General features: G+C 36.9%; 1 long non-coding RNA gene across 2 annotated transcripts in view; it reads left to right on the top strand.

Moving 5' to 3' along the window:
• The first annotated feature begins 205 nt into the window (after positions 1 to 205).
• The window catches only part of LOC132010093 (uncharacterized), a 57,687-nt gene continuing 40,271 nt past the window's right edge, over positions 206 to 17,621 (top strand). For both annotated transcript variants that reach the window (XR_009402151.1, XR_009402152.1), the window contains exons 1-3: positions 206 to 283; positions 1,729 to 1,802; positions 10,454 to 10,528. This is a non-coding gene — a long non-coding RNA (uncharacterized LOC132010093). The remainder of the gene's footprint in view (positions 284 to 1,728; positions 1,803 to 10,453; positions 10,529 to 17,621) is intronic.

Here is a 17,621-nt window from a genome sequence, read left to right as displayed (position 1 = left end):
CCCATAATGAGTTTGTGTATTTAATTATTTATTTATTTTTGTTTCAAGTTTTTATTTAAATTCCAGCAAGTTAGTTCAGGATAATATTAGTTCAGGCATAGAAATCCGTGACATGTCACTTAGATAAAACACTCATCGTAACAAGTGGTCTCCTTATTTCCCATCACCCATCTAGCCCATCTCTGGTCTGAACAAAGACAAAGTGAAATGAAGTCTCAAAGTTACCAAGAAGATTAAATAAAAACAGAGTGCAATACCTGCACCATATAGATTCTCAGTAAATGTAAGTGGAATATGGACTATGTAGTCTAAGTCTGTTAACAGCAATACCAGTGGCAATAATAAAAACAGCATTCTAACCTCATGCGGAAAGCTTGCCTAAGACTGTACATGTATTAGTTCTCCTAACACGCCTGCAATAGCCCTTGTGGTAGTTACTCTTGTTTTGATCTTTCATTTGTAGAGAACGAGTCTGTAGTCTCCTACAAGTACTGTCTTATACTGGACAGTACTTCCCAAATAAAAAAATCAGAATATGGGAAGTGACCATGGAAAGTGTAACATCATATATTTGAAATTAGAGGCTTTCTCAGAAAACAGAGGATAAAGAATTATAGTTCTTCCTTCTATGGAATATCTTTATATTTCGAAGAAAAGTTAAATAAATCACATTTTTAATATTTATCAAGGAAACTTATCCAAAGGGCTAAATCATTCCTCTAGCATTTATGCCTTTGAGTAAAATAAGTTTTCTAAGTATCTAAATTGTCCCAAATTCTAAATATCTATATTCTGCTATTTTTACCAGCAGAAAAATGGCTATTGGTATTTGGATTCTAATACTGTTTGTTTTCTAGTTCCTAGAAGAATGGTATTACAAAAATATTTGCTTCCTACTTAAAGCCAAAAAGAGATGAGGATGTCATACTCATTAGGGACTGCACAAGGGACATCATGAACTAGGAGACTGAGATGTCTGGGAAGCTCAGTTACAGAATCTCTTGAACCATATTTGAGTAACATAGTATGGAAATTGATGACATAGAGAAAAGATGGATAATATGAGTCATGTCCAAATGTGTGATCAAATGAGTTGTAGAAATCTGAACCCATCTTATTCTTTGTGATTTTTCTTAAGCCCCTGTAAACCCCAAGCCAAAGAAACCCCATCCTATTATTCATGGTGCATAATTGACACATTCTGGCAAATTGGACATGTCACTATATTCTGGAATTTCTATTCTACTTAAATCAGAGGTGTTATCACGAGGGATTGACTATTCCTTTAACATTGTTTTCAAGGGCAATTTGCCACAGTGACTCCTTGGACAAGCCAGTGTTTTCTGTCAGTATGGGGGGAAAGTGAGAGTGGGGTAGGGAGAAGAAAAGAGGAAAAGAAAAACTAAGACTTCTGACCCCTAGAGTGTTGGCCAAATATGTTAGCAATGTTTAAAGTAATTGAATCCAAGGGTTGAAAAAACCTTAAGAATCCCATAGTCTTTAGTTCTCACTCAACATCAATGTTATAACTGTACGTCTGACATCCATCCAACTTTTTGAATATCAGATTCTTCCCTGATTCCTAGAAACGTCTTTCTTAAATTAAGACAAGTGTTGACTCCATAAAACTTCCAGTGTTTGGAAAATAAGTCTTGATACTCCTCTACCTGACAGTCTTTCAAATGGTTGAAGCCAGCCTTCATGTTCCATTACTCTGTTTTTCTCCAGGTGACAAATCACCAGTGCTTTCACAGTTCCTGATATCATTTGCCAACCTCCTCTAAAAGTGTCCCAGATTAACAGTGAGTCCTTTTCTTAATTTCCAAAGATGTAGCTGTTGTTCAAAATAGATTATTATGTAAAGCTTAGTGTTTCTTTCCTGATTTTTTAAGTAATATATGTTTATTGAGGCAAATCGCCCATAATCTCACCCCGAAATAACCAACACTTATGTTTTCTTGTTCTTCCTTTCATCTTTATACATTTTATATTGTTTTATAAAATAGATTATATATACATTTTGAGTACTGCTTTGTTTCTAATGTTACGCTTTGAGCAATTTCCCATGTTCTCAACGCTCTTTGAGGAGATGTCTGCAGCAATTCATCCTAAATCCAGTATTTTAAATTGTATCCTGATAATATCTTCTTCTTGACCCTTTCACCCTAAGTATCTGCAGAAATTCTTTTTGAAGCACTTAGTCAACATTAGGACTATAGGTTTAAAGACTTGTCGTACTCGCTAGGTAATCATTGATAACAAAGCACTTCAAGTACAATAGAAAACCAATGTTTTTTATTTAGAAAGTTGGTTTAAACCAACCAAAGAAAGAGAACACTTCTGTCTTTGTTGACCAAGTCTTCCTTCTTGAAAAGACACTTCTGAAGCAGATAAAAAAAATTTTTGCACTCTCTATTCACAAGGTATTTAATCTTTATATTCTCATGGTGACAAACTGAGTGCCATTAGCCAAGGAGACTCTCACCTGATGACAGAGGTGGATCCCCAGTGAAAGGAATCAAGTAAAGGTGAGGCAGCACAAGGCTTTGTAACCATAGTTACTTTAAGTCTAAGATTATAAATATATTGCTTCCATTATGAAAGATGCATTAACATTCCTTTATGTCCAGTCTTAGAAACCTTGTTATCAGGGCTAGCCTGTTTACTTACTTATCTCTTAAGAGAGGGCTAGGCTAAATTAACACTTAAACATTAACCTTGAAGATAGTCCTAGAAAGTGGCCAGAGAGGGAGGATAGAACTTTTTTAAAATGGGATAGAGTGATCTCAAAGAAATACTCAAATTCTGAGAAAAGCAAAAACTTTATCTTATTTGCTTATTGAAGAATTTGCTTCTACTGACCCAGAAAATTCTGGAAATGACCTCCTCTATCTTTTTACATGCACCTGAATGAAGTGAAGGGTGAAATGGGAGTACTTTATAAGACAATCCCTAAAAACAAAATTGCTATATACTTTGCAGCTGATCATTCATCTAATCATAACAGATGTTTTTTTATATATGGTAAAAGATATTCACAGTAAACCACTGAAATAATTAATATATTCATAACAATAAGGTAAAATATTCTTTTATGACTGGGGAAACTGCTGTCTCAGACTTTCTCTGCCTTTGTAGCAAACATCCTGACAACCACACAGTTTTGCCATTTGCATGAGAGCCTGGATATTGTAAATCGCTACATTAGTTATAGATGTATTGTATTGTTATTTCCATGTAGTTTTATGAAGAGAAGTTACCAGGAAGAGTTGTCCCTAACTATTTATAAGAAATTTCCAGTGCAAGAAGTTTTCAACCAGCTTTCCAAAAATATTCTAAACTCTAGTGTTAGCCTTATTTGAGATCTTTTCTAAAGTTTCTTTGTCCCTTGCAAAGCAAGGAGAAACTTAATTCTCAAACAAAACAGGACTTTACCACTTAGTATGATAATCATTCCCAACTTGACTCCCAATGTTTACTTGACTCCTTTACACACTACAGAAATTAGCTCAAACATAATTTTCTCAAAGAAACCTTCTGTTTTTCTGCAATAAGTTAACTAGTACATCATATTTTATACCCTCATACTAGCCTAATTTCATCATGTGACCTAGCAAACATTAAATTCTTACTCAATGTCAGTCTTCTCCCCCAAGTTTAAAGCTATGTCAAAACAAAGACCTAAACTACACTTTCTCATTGTTGTTTCCTCAGAACCAAAGATAGCATCTTCATGGCTAGCCTTCCATAAATGTTTGCTGAATGAATAATATTGATGCTTTAAGTATACTCTATCGGAGTCCTTGAAGCATGAGCTTTTCCATAATATCGCTTTATTAATTTTATCTGAGAAAGAAGATGAAGAGTGGCACTCCATATTTTTAAAGGCAATATCTGGAATATCTGGATTTAGGCACACCCTATGGTTAGTGAAAATTCTTCCATTTTGGGGAAAACCAAGACTTTTCCCTTTCTATCCTGTATTCTACCTCAAGAGGAGGCTAAACATGAAGAAAGGGCAGTATTGGGTCAGTATTCTAAACAAGGATATAAAACCCTCCACGTGACAATGGAAGAGGTTAAAACATCAATAATAAATTTCCTTTGTAATTGGGAACAAATTTTCATGCTCTTGGTAATTGAGAATACATGCTTTAGTAGAGAGAAATTAAGACCATATGATCAGAGGAAACCTTTAAAAAGTATATATTATTATTTCTATTTATCTGGACTAGGATCTTTGCTTTGCTACAGATAACCTGCTAATACTGTTTTGCTTTGTTTTAAAGAGAAATTTTGTAGTAAAATGTTTAAGTTATCCTCTTTGTAAAATCTCTCTATTTGTAGGGTATTGAAATAGCTATTCCATATAATTACAATGCCGGCTGGGGAGAAGAGACATCTCCTTTGCAAAAAAAATTCTAAATAATTTATGCAGATACTTCATCCCAAAGGAGGTGAAGTATAACTCCCCATTACTTAAGTATGTGTTGTGCATAGTGAATTCTTTCCAAAGATATCATATGAGAAGGTGGGGAAATCTTACAAATACTACTTCAGCTAGGGGATCAAGGTTAACATCAGCAGTGATGTCATGTTGGTGGTATGATGTGATGAAAACGATACCTTACATCTTTGATCTTCCCCAAAACTCATCATCTCAGTCTAATCATGAGAAAAACATCAGCCAAATCCCAACAGAGGGATGTTCTACAAAACACTGGCCAATATTCCTCAAAATGATCAAAGTCATCAAAAAACAAGGAAAGTCAGAAATTGTCACTAATAAAAGAAGCACAAGGAAACCTGACAACTAAATGTAACATAGTATCCTGGATGGGATAGGACTAGGCAAAAACTAAGGAAATCTGAGTAAAGTGTACACTTTAATAATAATAATGTATCACTATCGGTTCACTACTTATAACAAGTGTGTAAGATGTTAAAGGAAAGTGTGTGTGGGAATTCTCTATAGTATATTTCTAATTTTTCTTAAAGTTTAAAATCGTTCTAAATTGGAAAGCCTATTTAAACAATGACACTTTCAGGGTGCCTGAGTGGCTCAGTGGGCTAAGGCCTCTGCCTTCGGCTCGGGTCATGAACCCAGGGTCTGGGTCCAGGGATCAAGCCCCTCATTGGGCTCTCTGCTCAGCAGGTAGCCTACTTCCTCCTTTCTCTCTGCCTGCTTCTCTGCCTACTTGTGATCTCTGTCAAACAAACAAACAAACAAAAAAATCAAAACAATGACACTTTCAGCCTTGTAAATCTTACCAGATTAAAATTCTTGTGGTCATAAGTTGAATCCTATTTACTCTAGTTGTTTTTATTTTTTTACAATTTTTTATTATGTTATGTTAATCACCATATAGTACATCATTAGTTACTTATGTAGTGTTCCATGATTCATTGTTTGCATATAACACCCAGTGCACTGTGTGCCCTCCTTAATACTCTAGTTGTTTTTAAAAGAATAGGGAGTATACTAATTTCTTAGGGCTGCCATAACAGAGTATCACAAACTACGTAGCTTAAACAACAAAATTTTCTCACAGTTCTGGTAGATAGAAGTCTGAGATCAACATGTTAGCAAGGCTGACTTTTTCTGAGGGCTGTGAGGAAAAATCTGTCGCATGCATCTTGCCTAGACTCTGGTGGTTTGGTGACAATATTTGACATTTTTTGGCTTATAGATGCATCACTGAGATCTCTGCCATTATCTTCACATGGTATTGTGTGTGTGTGTGTGTGTGTGTGTGTGTGTGTCTGTGTGTGTCTGTTTCTGCCCAGATTTCCATTTTATGAGGAGACTGGTCATATTGAATTAGGGTCTGCCCCAATTACCTCAACTTAACTTGCTCATATGCAAAGACTCCATTCTCAAATAAAGTCATGTTTATAGGTACTGGGTACTCTGAAGACTTTCTGGAGGGATGAAGTTTAATTGATAATAAACACTGTCTTTGAAATATAAATGTTTGTTCATCTAGGAAATCATCTCACTTACTGGGAGACCATATAAGAGTGGTGGTAATTGGATAGAATTCCTATTTTCTTAAAGTCTGTAACTGCTTCTACTGAAAATGATCTTGGAGTTAACTAACTACTGGTCCTTTCATAGGGCCAACCAGATATCAGGTTTTCTAGATTTGAGTTGACAAAATCACAGCTAAAACTACAGATACAACGTCCAGCTGTTTCTTAGATTGACAAGAATTTTTAAGCCCAAATGAATGGAAGCACATTGAATTTGGATATGCATATTTCTTTCTTCTTGTCCCCTCTTCACTTCCCCATCTGCACCATTTCCAACCATGTTCAACAGTCAGTGTTCGTACATTATTATACAGCACAAAACTGTTCAATCATAAAGTCTTCAATGCAGAGTTCTAAGAAATCTGCCCAGACCAGCCTTTTGGTGATACCATGTCAGGAGCACTATCTATGAAGTAGGTCATGGATTCCTCAATGAATCAGACTTATAAACCCCCCAATGCAGGCATTTATCCTATCTCCCTGACCTGTTATAATGGCTCCCCTGCTATTACTCCCTTTTAAGGCTAATTCCTCCAGTTGGGCTTTGAATCACCTATAAATAGGTAAAATACATTATTTTAGAAAGCATATTAAATAGTAATAAGTGCTAAAAACAAAATAAACAAAGGATGGAAAGGCAACATGAAATGATGTCAGACTATGAAATTTTAATTAAGATGTCCAGGGATGATCTCACTGGGAAGGTAACTATATAGTGAAGAACTAAAAGAAATGAGAAATTCAGGTATGTGGATATCTGAAGGGAGACATCCAATAATGTTCCAGGCAGGGGAAAGAGCTAATGTGAAAGCACTAAGGAGAAGGCATGCCTGGCATGTTTGAGACCAAAGTAACTAAAACAGAGAGAATGAAGGGGAAGATGTTAAGAGATGAAATCAGAGATTTATCAGGGAACCAGATCACTTAAGTCATTTGTCAACATAGTAGTTTTGTTTTTACATTGAGTGATGTGGAAACCTAATGAAGTGTTTTTGTAAAGAAGAATAATAAGAAAATAACTATACTTTTTAGTTAGAAGATAAATTTTGGAGAACTAGAGGTAGATGCCAGAAGGCTAGTGAGGGACTAATGCAGTAATTCAGGACATGAAAAATGGTGTCCAGGATGTAAAGAGTGGAGTGGGAAGAAGTTGTTAATTTTGGGTATAATTTCATGCAGAACCAAGAGAATTTGTTGAAGCAATAGTCGTGAAGAATGAGAAAGAAAGGGAAAACAAAGCAAAAAAAATACTATCAAGATGTATGAAGGAATTGAATTACTGTTTAACTGAGATGGGAATGACTACAGAAGGAGCCACAAGTTTAATGGCGAGAGGTCGATATCAGGAGGTCAGTGTTTGTTATATGAAGGTTGAGATGCCTATTATATTTTCAAGCAGAGATGTCAAGTAGGATGTTGAAAAGTTAGATCCAGGATTTGAGGGGAGGGTCCAGGCTGGAGACAAAGACTTTTGAGGCATTAGCTTGTAGGTATTTGAAACCAGGAGACTAGATGAGATGACTGAGTCCGTAAGCATAGGCAGAAAACAGCAGTGGTCCAAGGACTAAACCCTGGATGTAGGAGAAGCCCAGCATCTCCTAATCTTTATTCTTCTTCTGACATAACTTCTGTGTATTTTCTGCAGTCATCTGCTCTATAAATAACCATTAATGGTTGGTATTGCTCTACTGTATGTCAAACTTATAAAGCTACAGTAATTAAGAGACCATTGTATTGGCTTATAAAGATGTAAGTAGAGCAAATGAATAGAACTGAGATCTCATTAACAGACCACTGCATATATGGTCATGTGATTTACATCATGTGGGGAATAAAATAATGGGGCATATGGTCTTTTCAGCAAATGATATTGGGAAAATTGGCTATGTGTAGAAAAAAAAATGAAAGGAACTTGGCCTTTCATATGCACCGTAGATTTAAATGTGAAAGTTAAAATACGAAAACATGTAGAATGTAGGAGAATACATTTATAATCTCATTATAGGTGAAAATTTATTTTATTTTATTTTATTTTTTAAAGAGAGAAAAATAAAGAGTATGCAGAAGAGGAGGGGCAGAAGGAGAGGGAAAGAGAGAATCTTAAGGGCTCCACACCTCCTGACACAGGGCTGAACCCCATGTCCCTGAGACCATGACTAGAACTGAACTCAAGAATTAGACGTCAAACCGACTGAGCCACCCAGGTGCCCCATAGGTGAAAATTTCTTGAATAAGAAAAAATGTACTAACATAAGGAAAAGATAGATAGGGACACATGGGTGGCTCAGTTGGTTAAGCATCTCCCAGGGTCCTGGGATCAAGCCCCACATTGGCCTCCCGGCTCAGAGGGAAGCCTGCTTCTCCCTCTCCCTCTGCTCTTTCCCCTGCTTGTCCCCTCTCTTGATTTCCCCCTCTATGTGTCAAATAAATAAATAAAATCTTTTTTTTTAAAAAAGAAAAGATAGATAAATGGGGTAATTTATTAAAACTGAAATTTTTCCATTCATCAAAATACACCATTAAAACAGTTAAAAAATCAAGAGGAAAAAACTGCTTTCAACACATTTGACTAGCAAAGACCCTTTTTCCAGATTATGTAGAGAACTTCCACACAGAAATAAGAAAGAGGTAGACAGCCTAATAGAAAAAAAGTACAAGAAAACTGAAAAGACACTATACATACACATACAATGACAACAAACATCCAACACATATGGTATATAAGAAAAGCTATCCAATCTCATTAGTAGTCAGGAAAATACAAATTAAAATCTCCTAAAGAATGGTTAGATTTTAAAATGCTGATAATAATAATAGATATATGGGGCAATGGGAATTTTGCATATTGGTATTGGATGGATGGTACTACAACTACTTTGGGAAAATGCAGCTACTCAAGCTGACCACATTTTATGGCTCTGTAATTTTACTCTTTAATATAGTAGTCAAGATAATGCAGGACATGTATATCAGAAGACATGTACAAAAATGTTCATAGCAGCATTATTTACTATAGTCAAAAGTGGGGGAAAAGTCCTTCAACAGTATGGCAATGTCATATGTTTCTTTTGATTTTATGATTGGGTCAACTCTAGAAATTGGTAGAGCAATAAAAGATGGATACAAAGCAGCATGATTATATCAGACCAAGAAGAAGAATGTGTGATCAGGGATAACAAAACTTTTCATTTCACTTAACATTCTGATTGATAGGCACTGTGATAAATCTTGGAACCATTCATGAACCAAAAAAGAAAGTATTCTGTAATCAATTATTAATATCTATTGTTTTACTCCATCCAGCCTGCTAAAACAAAATACCACAGACTGAGTAACTTATAACAACAGTAACTTTTCACTCACAGTTCTTGATGGCGGCTGGGAAGACCAAGATCAAGACATCAGTATAGTCACCTTCCAGTGAGGAACCTCTTTCTGGTTCATAGCTGGTGCCTTCACTCTGTGTCCTCATATGCTGGAAGGGGTTATGGAGCTCTGTGGGGTCTCTTTTGCATGGCACTAATTCATTCAGGATGTCTCCACCCTCAGGAGCTCTCAAAGGCCTCAACTTCCAATACCATCAGTGTGGACAGTAGGGTTTTTACAGATAAATTTGTGTGTAGGAGAACGAACATTCCAACCACAGCATCTATAATTAGTAGATATTTGCCATATTTGTCCTACATGATACAATTCCAAGAGACAGATCAGCTCCAAATTCTGCTGAAAGATGAGTTTGAAGACAGGACGGTTCCGTTAAGGCTGGGCTTAAATAGAACCCTCAAGGAGCTCTTGGGTGGCTCTGTCGGTTAAGGGTCTAACTCTTGGTTTCAGCTCAGATCATGATCTCGGGGTCAGGAGATCCAGCCCTTTGTCACACTCATTATAGAGTCTAATTGGGATTCTCCTACTTCCTCCCCCTTTCCCCTTCCTCCTCTCATGTTCTCCCTAAAAAACAAATAAATAAATATAAATAAATAATAATAATAGAAGCTTCAGATGTGCATGTGAACTTAGCCTGCATTATACTTTCTGAATAAAAACAGTGTATGTATTTTGAGTGTGAGTATCAGTGTGTGTGTGTGTGTATGTGTGAGGAATGGAGCTGAGTGGAATGTGAGGTGGAGTATGATTTCTCAGTAACAGGAAATCATTAAGTGCCTACTCAGTGGAGAAGAGAGGTGTTGTAAAGTTGACTTGGAGACCAAATATTTCTCTGAGCATAATCTGTTTATATTTGTACATAAAAAATGCTACTGACTTAGGATAAATTTTGAAAAATACTTGGAAAAAAATAGTGGAAATGGCACCAAGTTTGAATCAGGGCTTCAGTTTCTAATTCCAGTGACATCCCTGCCCAGGTGTGTGAACTTGTGCAAATCACTTTTCTTCCCTGGACCTCTGCTTCTTTATCTACCAGGTGAACAACCAGGACAGCATGGTTTCTGCATTTCCAGCTCTAACAGTCTGTAATTCTATGATGGCAACCATTTGGGTAAGTAGAAAAACCATCCGCATTAGTGTCAGGCCTTTGTGACATGAAATATGTTACTGAGCCTCCCAGAACCCCATTTCCTTATCTGTAAAATGAAGGTGATTATATCTACATCCCTTCTTTGTGAAAGTAAAAAAGAGATAAAATGGTCAATTGATCAGTCCAGTGCCTAGGCATTAATGAACTTCCAAAAATGGTAAACTATAATTAGGGCTCAAATCATCTGCATGAAACTATATCACCCACTTTAGACTCCAGGAATTCCCCTTTCTTTTGATCTCAGCACAGTTCATGACATTTGGTCACTGTTCTGCCATGTGACAGTCTTCCATTTATGTATGTATTAAATATTACCTAAATACTATGTTACATTACTAGTAATGATATTAGTGACCATTTACCTATTGCCGATTCTGTGCCAGTCACTGTGCTAGGTAATTGTATAGAGTCCTCAGAGCCTCAAAGTGAGGTAGGTGTTTTGTTGCTTGAGGTTTAGGGCCAGGTCATATTTCATTAAATACCCTCACAACACCAAGCACAGTACCTTGAACACAGTAGACACTCATTACATATATTTTTGATTGACTGAAATGTGGCAGTGGGTCCCCTGCATCTCCCTCTAATGTATGTAGTTATTTGATTTATAAGAAATTTCTGTCCCTGGCTTTGGTCAGCTATTGAATTTATGTTTGACAAGAAAACCATAGAGTTTGGCAACTCTGCAGTGATAGGTGATGTGTGATTCATTTGGGGGAAGAATAGACATTTTCTATTCAGACTTTGAATTCCTGGGTCTTATGGTTAGTTAATCATGTCTATAGGAATGCATGACTGAGCAGACAGATTCAAAGGTAGGAGACTTTAATCTAAATTACTCCATTGTGTGTTTCCAGATATCATCTTGTTACCCATTGGTAATATTTTCTATAGCCACTGCTCAAATGTACGAGATGAATACAGCCTGGCGTTTATTCATCTTAAGAGAAATTCTGTAGTCCAGGAAGCAGGGTCCAAGCTGGAAGCAGTGGGTACCTAAAATACAGAACATTATGATCCTACAAAGCTGCCAGGATATTCCTCCCAATAAGTCACATCTCTCTGTGTCCCCAGGAAGCTGCTTGGGTTGACACATAATGGGAGACTCGCGGGAACACACTCTTTGCACAAGAAGCTCCAAGGCAGGAATTAAAAATGGTTCTGTAAGCTTCTCAGCAACAGAGGTAACAGGGTGAGAGCTGGCAGGCGTCACAGAGAGCCACCGTTCCAGCTGCCTCTCTCAACCCTTGCCCCCAGGAGACTGGCACAGCAGTTCCTCCTCAAGTAATTACTCTTGGCCTCCTTAAATTACCCCCCGGTTCCCAGTGGATGTTTTTCTTCACTTCCTCTTTGAAATCACTTGAGTCTAGTGGTTGAGCCAGGGGAGTAGTATGGTAGGTGCTAAACAATTCCAGTCTCACCCGTGGGAGACATGGCCCTGTAAATCCTTTCAAAGAGGGCCCACCAAGTCCTTCAGAAGGAAAAGGCAGTCAGTGACATGAATACAATTATTGTAGTGGAGCAAAATGTGTGACCCGTCGGGATTCTGTTAAATCCAGCAAAAGGGAATGCCACAGTTAAACCCATATCCCTGGGGAGCACTAACCCTGAAGCAGACTTATTAATTAGGGCTTCTGAGGGGCACAGAAAATGTGGGGGTAGGAGGGTCTTTCAGTTACAGAGACAGAGCTCCTTTCTAGTCTAGTCCGTTCCATGGGGGCAACTCCCGTATCTTTCTTCTTTTTTTAAACCAGTTTCAGCTACATGCTCACAAAATCCCTGTTGTGCCACAGCATTTTCAGTTCAACCTGAGAGCAGAAAAAGGTTTTTAAAATGAATCAGTAGGTGGAGCTCTTTCTTTTTATTTACGTTTCGATCCCAGATCCCATTTTTAGTGAGGGGCACAGAGCTTTTGAATGAAAAAATAGGCATTTTAAAACTGAAAACACATATACGATGTGCTTTCCTAATTGAAAGGGTATATTGTGAAATCATTACTGTCACAGAACATTTGCGTTGCATGCGAATGCTAAAGTAAAGAAAATATATAAACCCAAATTGACTTTAGCAATTTGAAAGTGATAGTGGACATCTGTGTTCAATAACTTTTTGCTGGTAACTGGTGTTTAATATTTCATGTCAAATCAAGAAGAGTGAGAGAAGGTTCTTGAACACAGAGACGGCTGGCAGTTTTGCAGCACAGCCTGCCCCTTGTCATACTCACCATAAAGAAACTTGCTGCAGGGAGGGCTGAAACTGCACCAGAGTGACTCCTTTCTCGGAACTTATATAAACTTACAGAATACACGGGTCTCTATTTTCCTTTAGAATGATGTCTATAAGAAAAAAAAAAAAAAAGGTTAAAGGACTTCCAAAGCTCATTATTTATTTAAGGGAAGAAGGGGTGTGTGTGTGTGTGAGAGAGAGACTGTGTGTGTGTGTGTGAGTGTTGAGGGTCGAGGGTTCTTGGAAGAAATTACAGAAGAATAAATCATCTAGAACAAATCTTACCTTTGTGTTTTCATCAATCCTGATTTTTTCCTAATCGGTGTGCAGTGATGTTTAGGAAGTTGTTTGCCAATAGAAACATACCTTCTTAAGGCTCACGATGAAGTATGTCTAGATAATATTTTAATGTTTATGTAGTTGGGCAGGATGGGGAGTGGAGAGTAGGGAGCAAGAGCTTTTAATTTTGTTACTTTGTAATTTCATTTTCTACATCATCCTAGATAGGAAATCTTGATTCTAAATGCATGTTTGTCTTAGCAACAAATGGGATCAAAGGAAGAACAGAGAGGACAGCATCATTCTTTGAGTTCATCATGGGATTAGCACTTAGTCCTTAAAATGACCTGTTGGTCATGTTAAATATTGCTAACCTCAACATCTTCCATTCAGTTCTCGGAAGACTGGACCCTGCAGCTACCTGGAATTACGTACAGTGAAAGTAAAATAAGAAAGTCTATAGAGTTTGAGATACTCTAGACATCTGTGCATATTTTATATTCATGTTGATATAAGAGGACTGTATATCTGGGCAAAGAAATACTTCCTTTCCCTTCTCTAATAATAATGCGATCCTAGAAAGACCAAATCCTTATGTAGGTAGATGCTCTTCTTTATTCTAAAGAGACAGATTCCAGTAACAGAAAAGCAAGATGAAGAAAGAATCCAGAAAATTGGAACAAATTACTTGTATGCTTAAATTCATCTAACTTAGTTTTGAGAATGAAAAGAAATAAGATTAAGCAAATTATTTAATTTTCTAAAGAAAAATCTCCTCTACCCACCCCAAACTGTTAGAACTAATAAATAAATGAATTAAGCTTACAGAATACAAAATCAACACACAAAAATTAGTTGTGATGCTATATATTAACAATGAACTTTCAGAAACAAAAATTAAGAAAACAAATCTATTAATAATTACATCAAAAAGAATAAAATACCCTTGAATAAATTTCACTAAGGAGATGAAAAGATCTATACTGAAAACTATAACACGTTGATGAAGGAAATTGAAAAAGACACAAATAAATGGAAAGATATTCCATGCTCATGGGTTGGAACAATTAATATTGACAAAATGTCCATACTACCCAAAGCAATCTACAGATTCAATGCAATCCCCATCAAAATCCAAGGACATTTTTCACAAAAATAGAACAAACAATCCTAAAATTGTGCAGAACTATAAAAGACCTTTGAATGCCCAAAGCAATCTTGAGGAAAAAAGGAGCAAAGCTGGAAGTGCCACACTTACTGATTTCAAACATCTTTCAAAGCTATAGTAATCAAAACAGTATGGTATTGGCTTAAAACATGAACACATAAATCAACAGGATAGAATAGAGGGCCCAGAAACAAGCCAACACATACATGAGCAACTCATTTATGACAAAAAGCTAAAAATAAACAATAAAGGATGATCTCTTTAATAAATGGTGCTAAGAAAACTGGGAAGCCACATGCAAAAGAATGAAACTGGTTTCCTATCATAACCCACAGACAAACATCAATGCAAAATGGATTATAGATTTGAATGTAGGACCTGAAATCATGGAATTCCTAGAAAAAACATAAGGGGGATCCTTTTCTGACATGGGTCTTGGCAATGATTTTTTAGATTTGACCCCAAATGCAAAGGCAGCAAAAACAAAAATAAAGAAGTCAAACTATGTCAAACTAGGAAACTCTTGCACAGTAAAGAAATTCATCAACAAAATGAAAGGCAACGTACAGAATGGGAGAAAACATTTGCAAATCATATATAGATAAGGGGTCAATACCCAAACTATAAAAGGAACTCTTACAACCCTATAGAAAATAAACAAACCAAAAAAATGTCCCATGAAAAAATAGAGGAACTAAATTAACATTTTTCCAAAGAAGACATACAAATGGCCAAAAGATAAATAGAAAGGTACTCAATATCACTAATTATCAGGAAAACTCATATCAAAACCACAATGAGATATTGCCTCACACCTGTTAGAATGGCTGTCCTCAAAATGAGAAGAGATAACAAGGGCTGACAAGAATGTGGAGAAAAGGGAACCCTTGTGCATTGTTGATGGGAATGTAAATTGGTGCAGCCACTATGGAAAACAGCATAGAGGTTCCTCAAATTATTAAAAATAATACTACCACATGATTTAGCAATTGTTTCTGGGTATACAGTTGATGGAAATGAAATTTCTATCTTAAAGAGATATCTTCACTTTCATGTAATTGTGGCATTATTATAATAATATAAATACATAATATATATTATAATATATATAATATAAATACATAAAATATATAAATATATATATTTATAAATCAAGCCCATATATAATATATGGGCATATATATATATATATATATATATATATATATATACATATATATACATACCTACACACATATATCACATGATACATATAATGTGATATTTCTGAACCATAAAAAGGAAATCTTGGGGCAACTGGTGGCTCAGTCAATTAAGCATCTTGATTTCAGATCAGGTCATGACCTCAGGGTCATGAGATGAAGCCCCATATGAAGGTAAAGACTGCTTAACATTCTCTCTCTCCCTTTCCTTCTGCCCCTACCCCCTGCTAGTGCATGTGGTCTCTCTCTCTTAAAAACAAAAAAGTGGAAATCCTTACATTTTTTACAACATGGATGGACTTTGATGGTGTTATACAAAGTGAAATAAGGCACACAGAGAAAGACAAAGACTATATGACCTCACTTATATGTGTAACCTTAAAAAAATCTCATAGAAACAGAGAACACATTGGTGGTTGCTAGAGGCAGGGGCTGGTGGGTGGGGAAAATGAGAAAGGTGGTCAAAGGTGTAAACTTGCAGCTGTTAAGATTAGTAGCTCCTGGGGATGTACTGTACAGCGTGGTGGCCATAGTTAACAATATTGTACTATGTATTTGAAAGTTGCTAAGAGAGTAGATCTTAAAAGTACTGATCACAAGAAAATAAAAATTTGTAGCTATGTAAGGTGATGGATATTAACTACACTTGTTTGGGTAAACACTCTGCAATGTATACCATATACCACATCGTTATGTTGTGCACCTAAAATTAACACATTATATGTAAATTATAGCTCAGTAAAAAAGAATGGGACAATTCTATATGTACTGCTTTAGAAAAATCTTGGAAAATCCCTGGAACACAGGAGAAAGCAGAGTAGACAAAAGAGTAGCCACATGCTCAGTGATATGATGGAGACTAATGGCAAATCAGGCTAATGTTGCAACAGAAATAGATAGTTGCAGGCAAAAATGAGGTAACTGGACATAACAAATCACGTGGAGAGGGTAGAGAACTCTTATTTTCTTTTAAAGTCGTGTTAGCCAATAACATGACATTTTGCGCTTTGCTTTATGTTTTGCAAAGTCACAATCATCTTGTCATTTGATTGTCATCAATCTCCTATGAGGATCAAGGAAATGCCACCATCCTCCTTATTGGGGACACGGGAAGAAAGGTGGCCTAACAGTGGATTGTTGCCAGGATTCCTGGGAACCTTGGCGAGTACGTTTGTCCAAAAAGCAGGCAGGTTTTTGGTAGGGCTGGTGGCGGGGTCCCTCAGGGCAGGAAGCTGCTGTTGTCTGCGAGACTCAGGCATTCAATGTACATCATGCACAGGACCAAGCTGACCTCCCTGTGGGTGTTAAAATGATAGAAAAATGCAGATAACATGCATGGGAAAATAGAGCCTTCTCTTTCTACAGCTGCCAGGGTGATCTGCCTTGAGGCTTAGTCTGTTTCCCATATATTTCTTAAGTAAAATCCCAGCCATTGTGGCTAGTTAAAAGGGTGAAAGAAAAAAGATGTCATCACTCAAATGTTTCCCATGTAGGGTATGTTTATTAGTCATCAGTCTTATATATCACCGTTCAATGGAAAGGTCCACATTTACAGTAACCATGCGCCCCTTCTTTTTCTACAAGCTGCAAGAAAGCCTGGACAATTTAAATGCCTCTATAAGCATCCATTTGTGAGCCATTGTAGCTTCTTGCCAAGTTATTGTGGCATTGAAGTCAGGGGTATGAACAGAACTTTATAGTTTGGCTAAAGAAAATGATCTTTCCAGCAGCATATCAAAACGCCCCACTTGCCTCTTCGCCCTCAAAGAAGATCCAACACTCAGTCACAGAATATCATCAATTCAGAAAGTCGATTCTCATTTTCTTAGGAGCCTGCTTTAGCCACCGAATTGTAAATCAGCATCATCGGCTGCATGGACAAGTGGGCTCCTTCTCAACTGTGGGTTCCTGTGGCCTATTTCATTAGTAATCACTTGCGTTCTTTTCAATTTTAGGCACTAAGTGTCTTTTAAATCAAAGTGAAATGTGTACTTGGCAACTTCTGACTCAAGCATTTTGGTTCCCCGTAAATCCTGGAAATGACACCGACTGCACTTCACCTCTGGCGTACCTCTTCAAAAACCAGAGTTATGCAAGGAGGAGCACTTGAGAACCAGGGAGCCCTATCCCTCAGAGCCTTCCCAAGTTCTGGGAAACAGTGGCATGCTGAAAATGACAGAAA

This window comes from Mustela nigripes, chromosome 2 (assembly GCF_022355385.1).
Source record: "Mustela nigripes isolate SB6536 chromosome 2, MUSNIG.SB6536, whole genome shotgun sequence".
NCBI classification, from domain to species: Eukaryota; Metazoa; Chordata; class Mammalia; order Carnivora; family Mustelidae; genus Mustela; species Mustela nigripes.
This window is presented reverse-complemented; position numbering and strand designations above follow the sequence as displayed.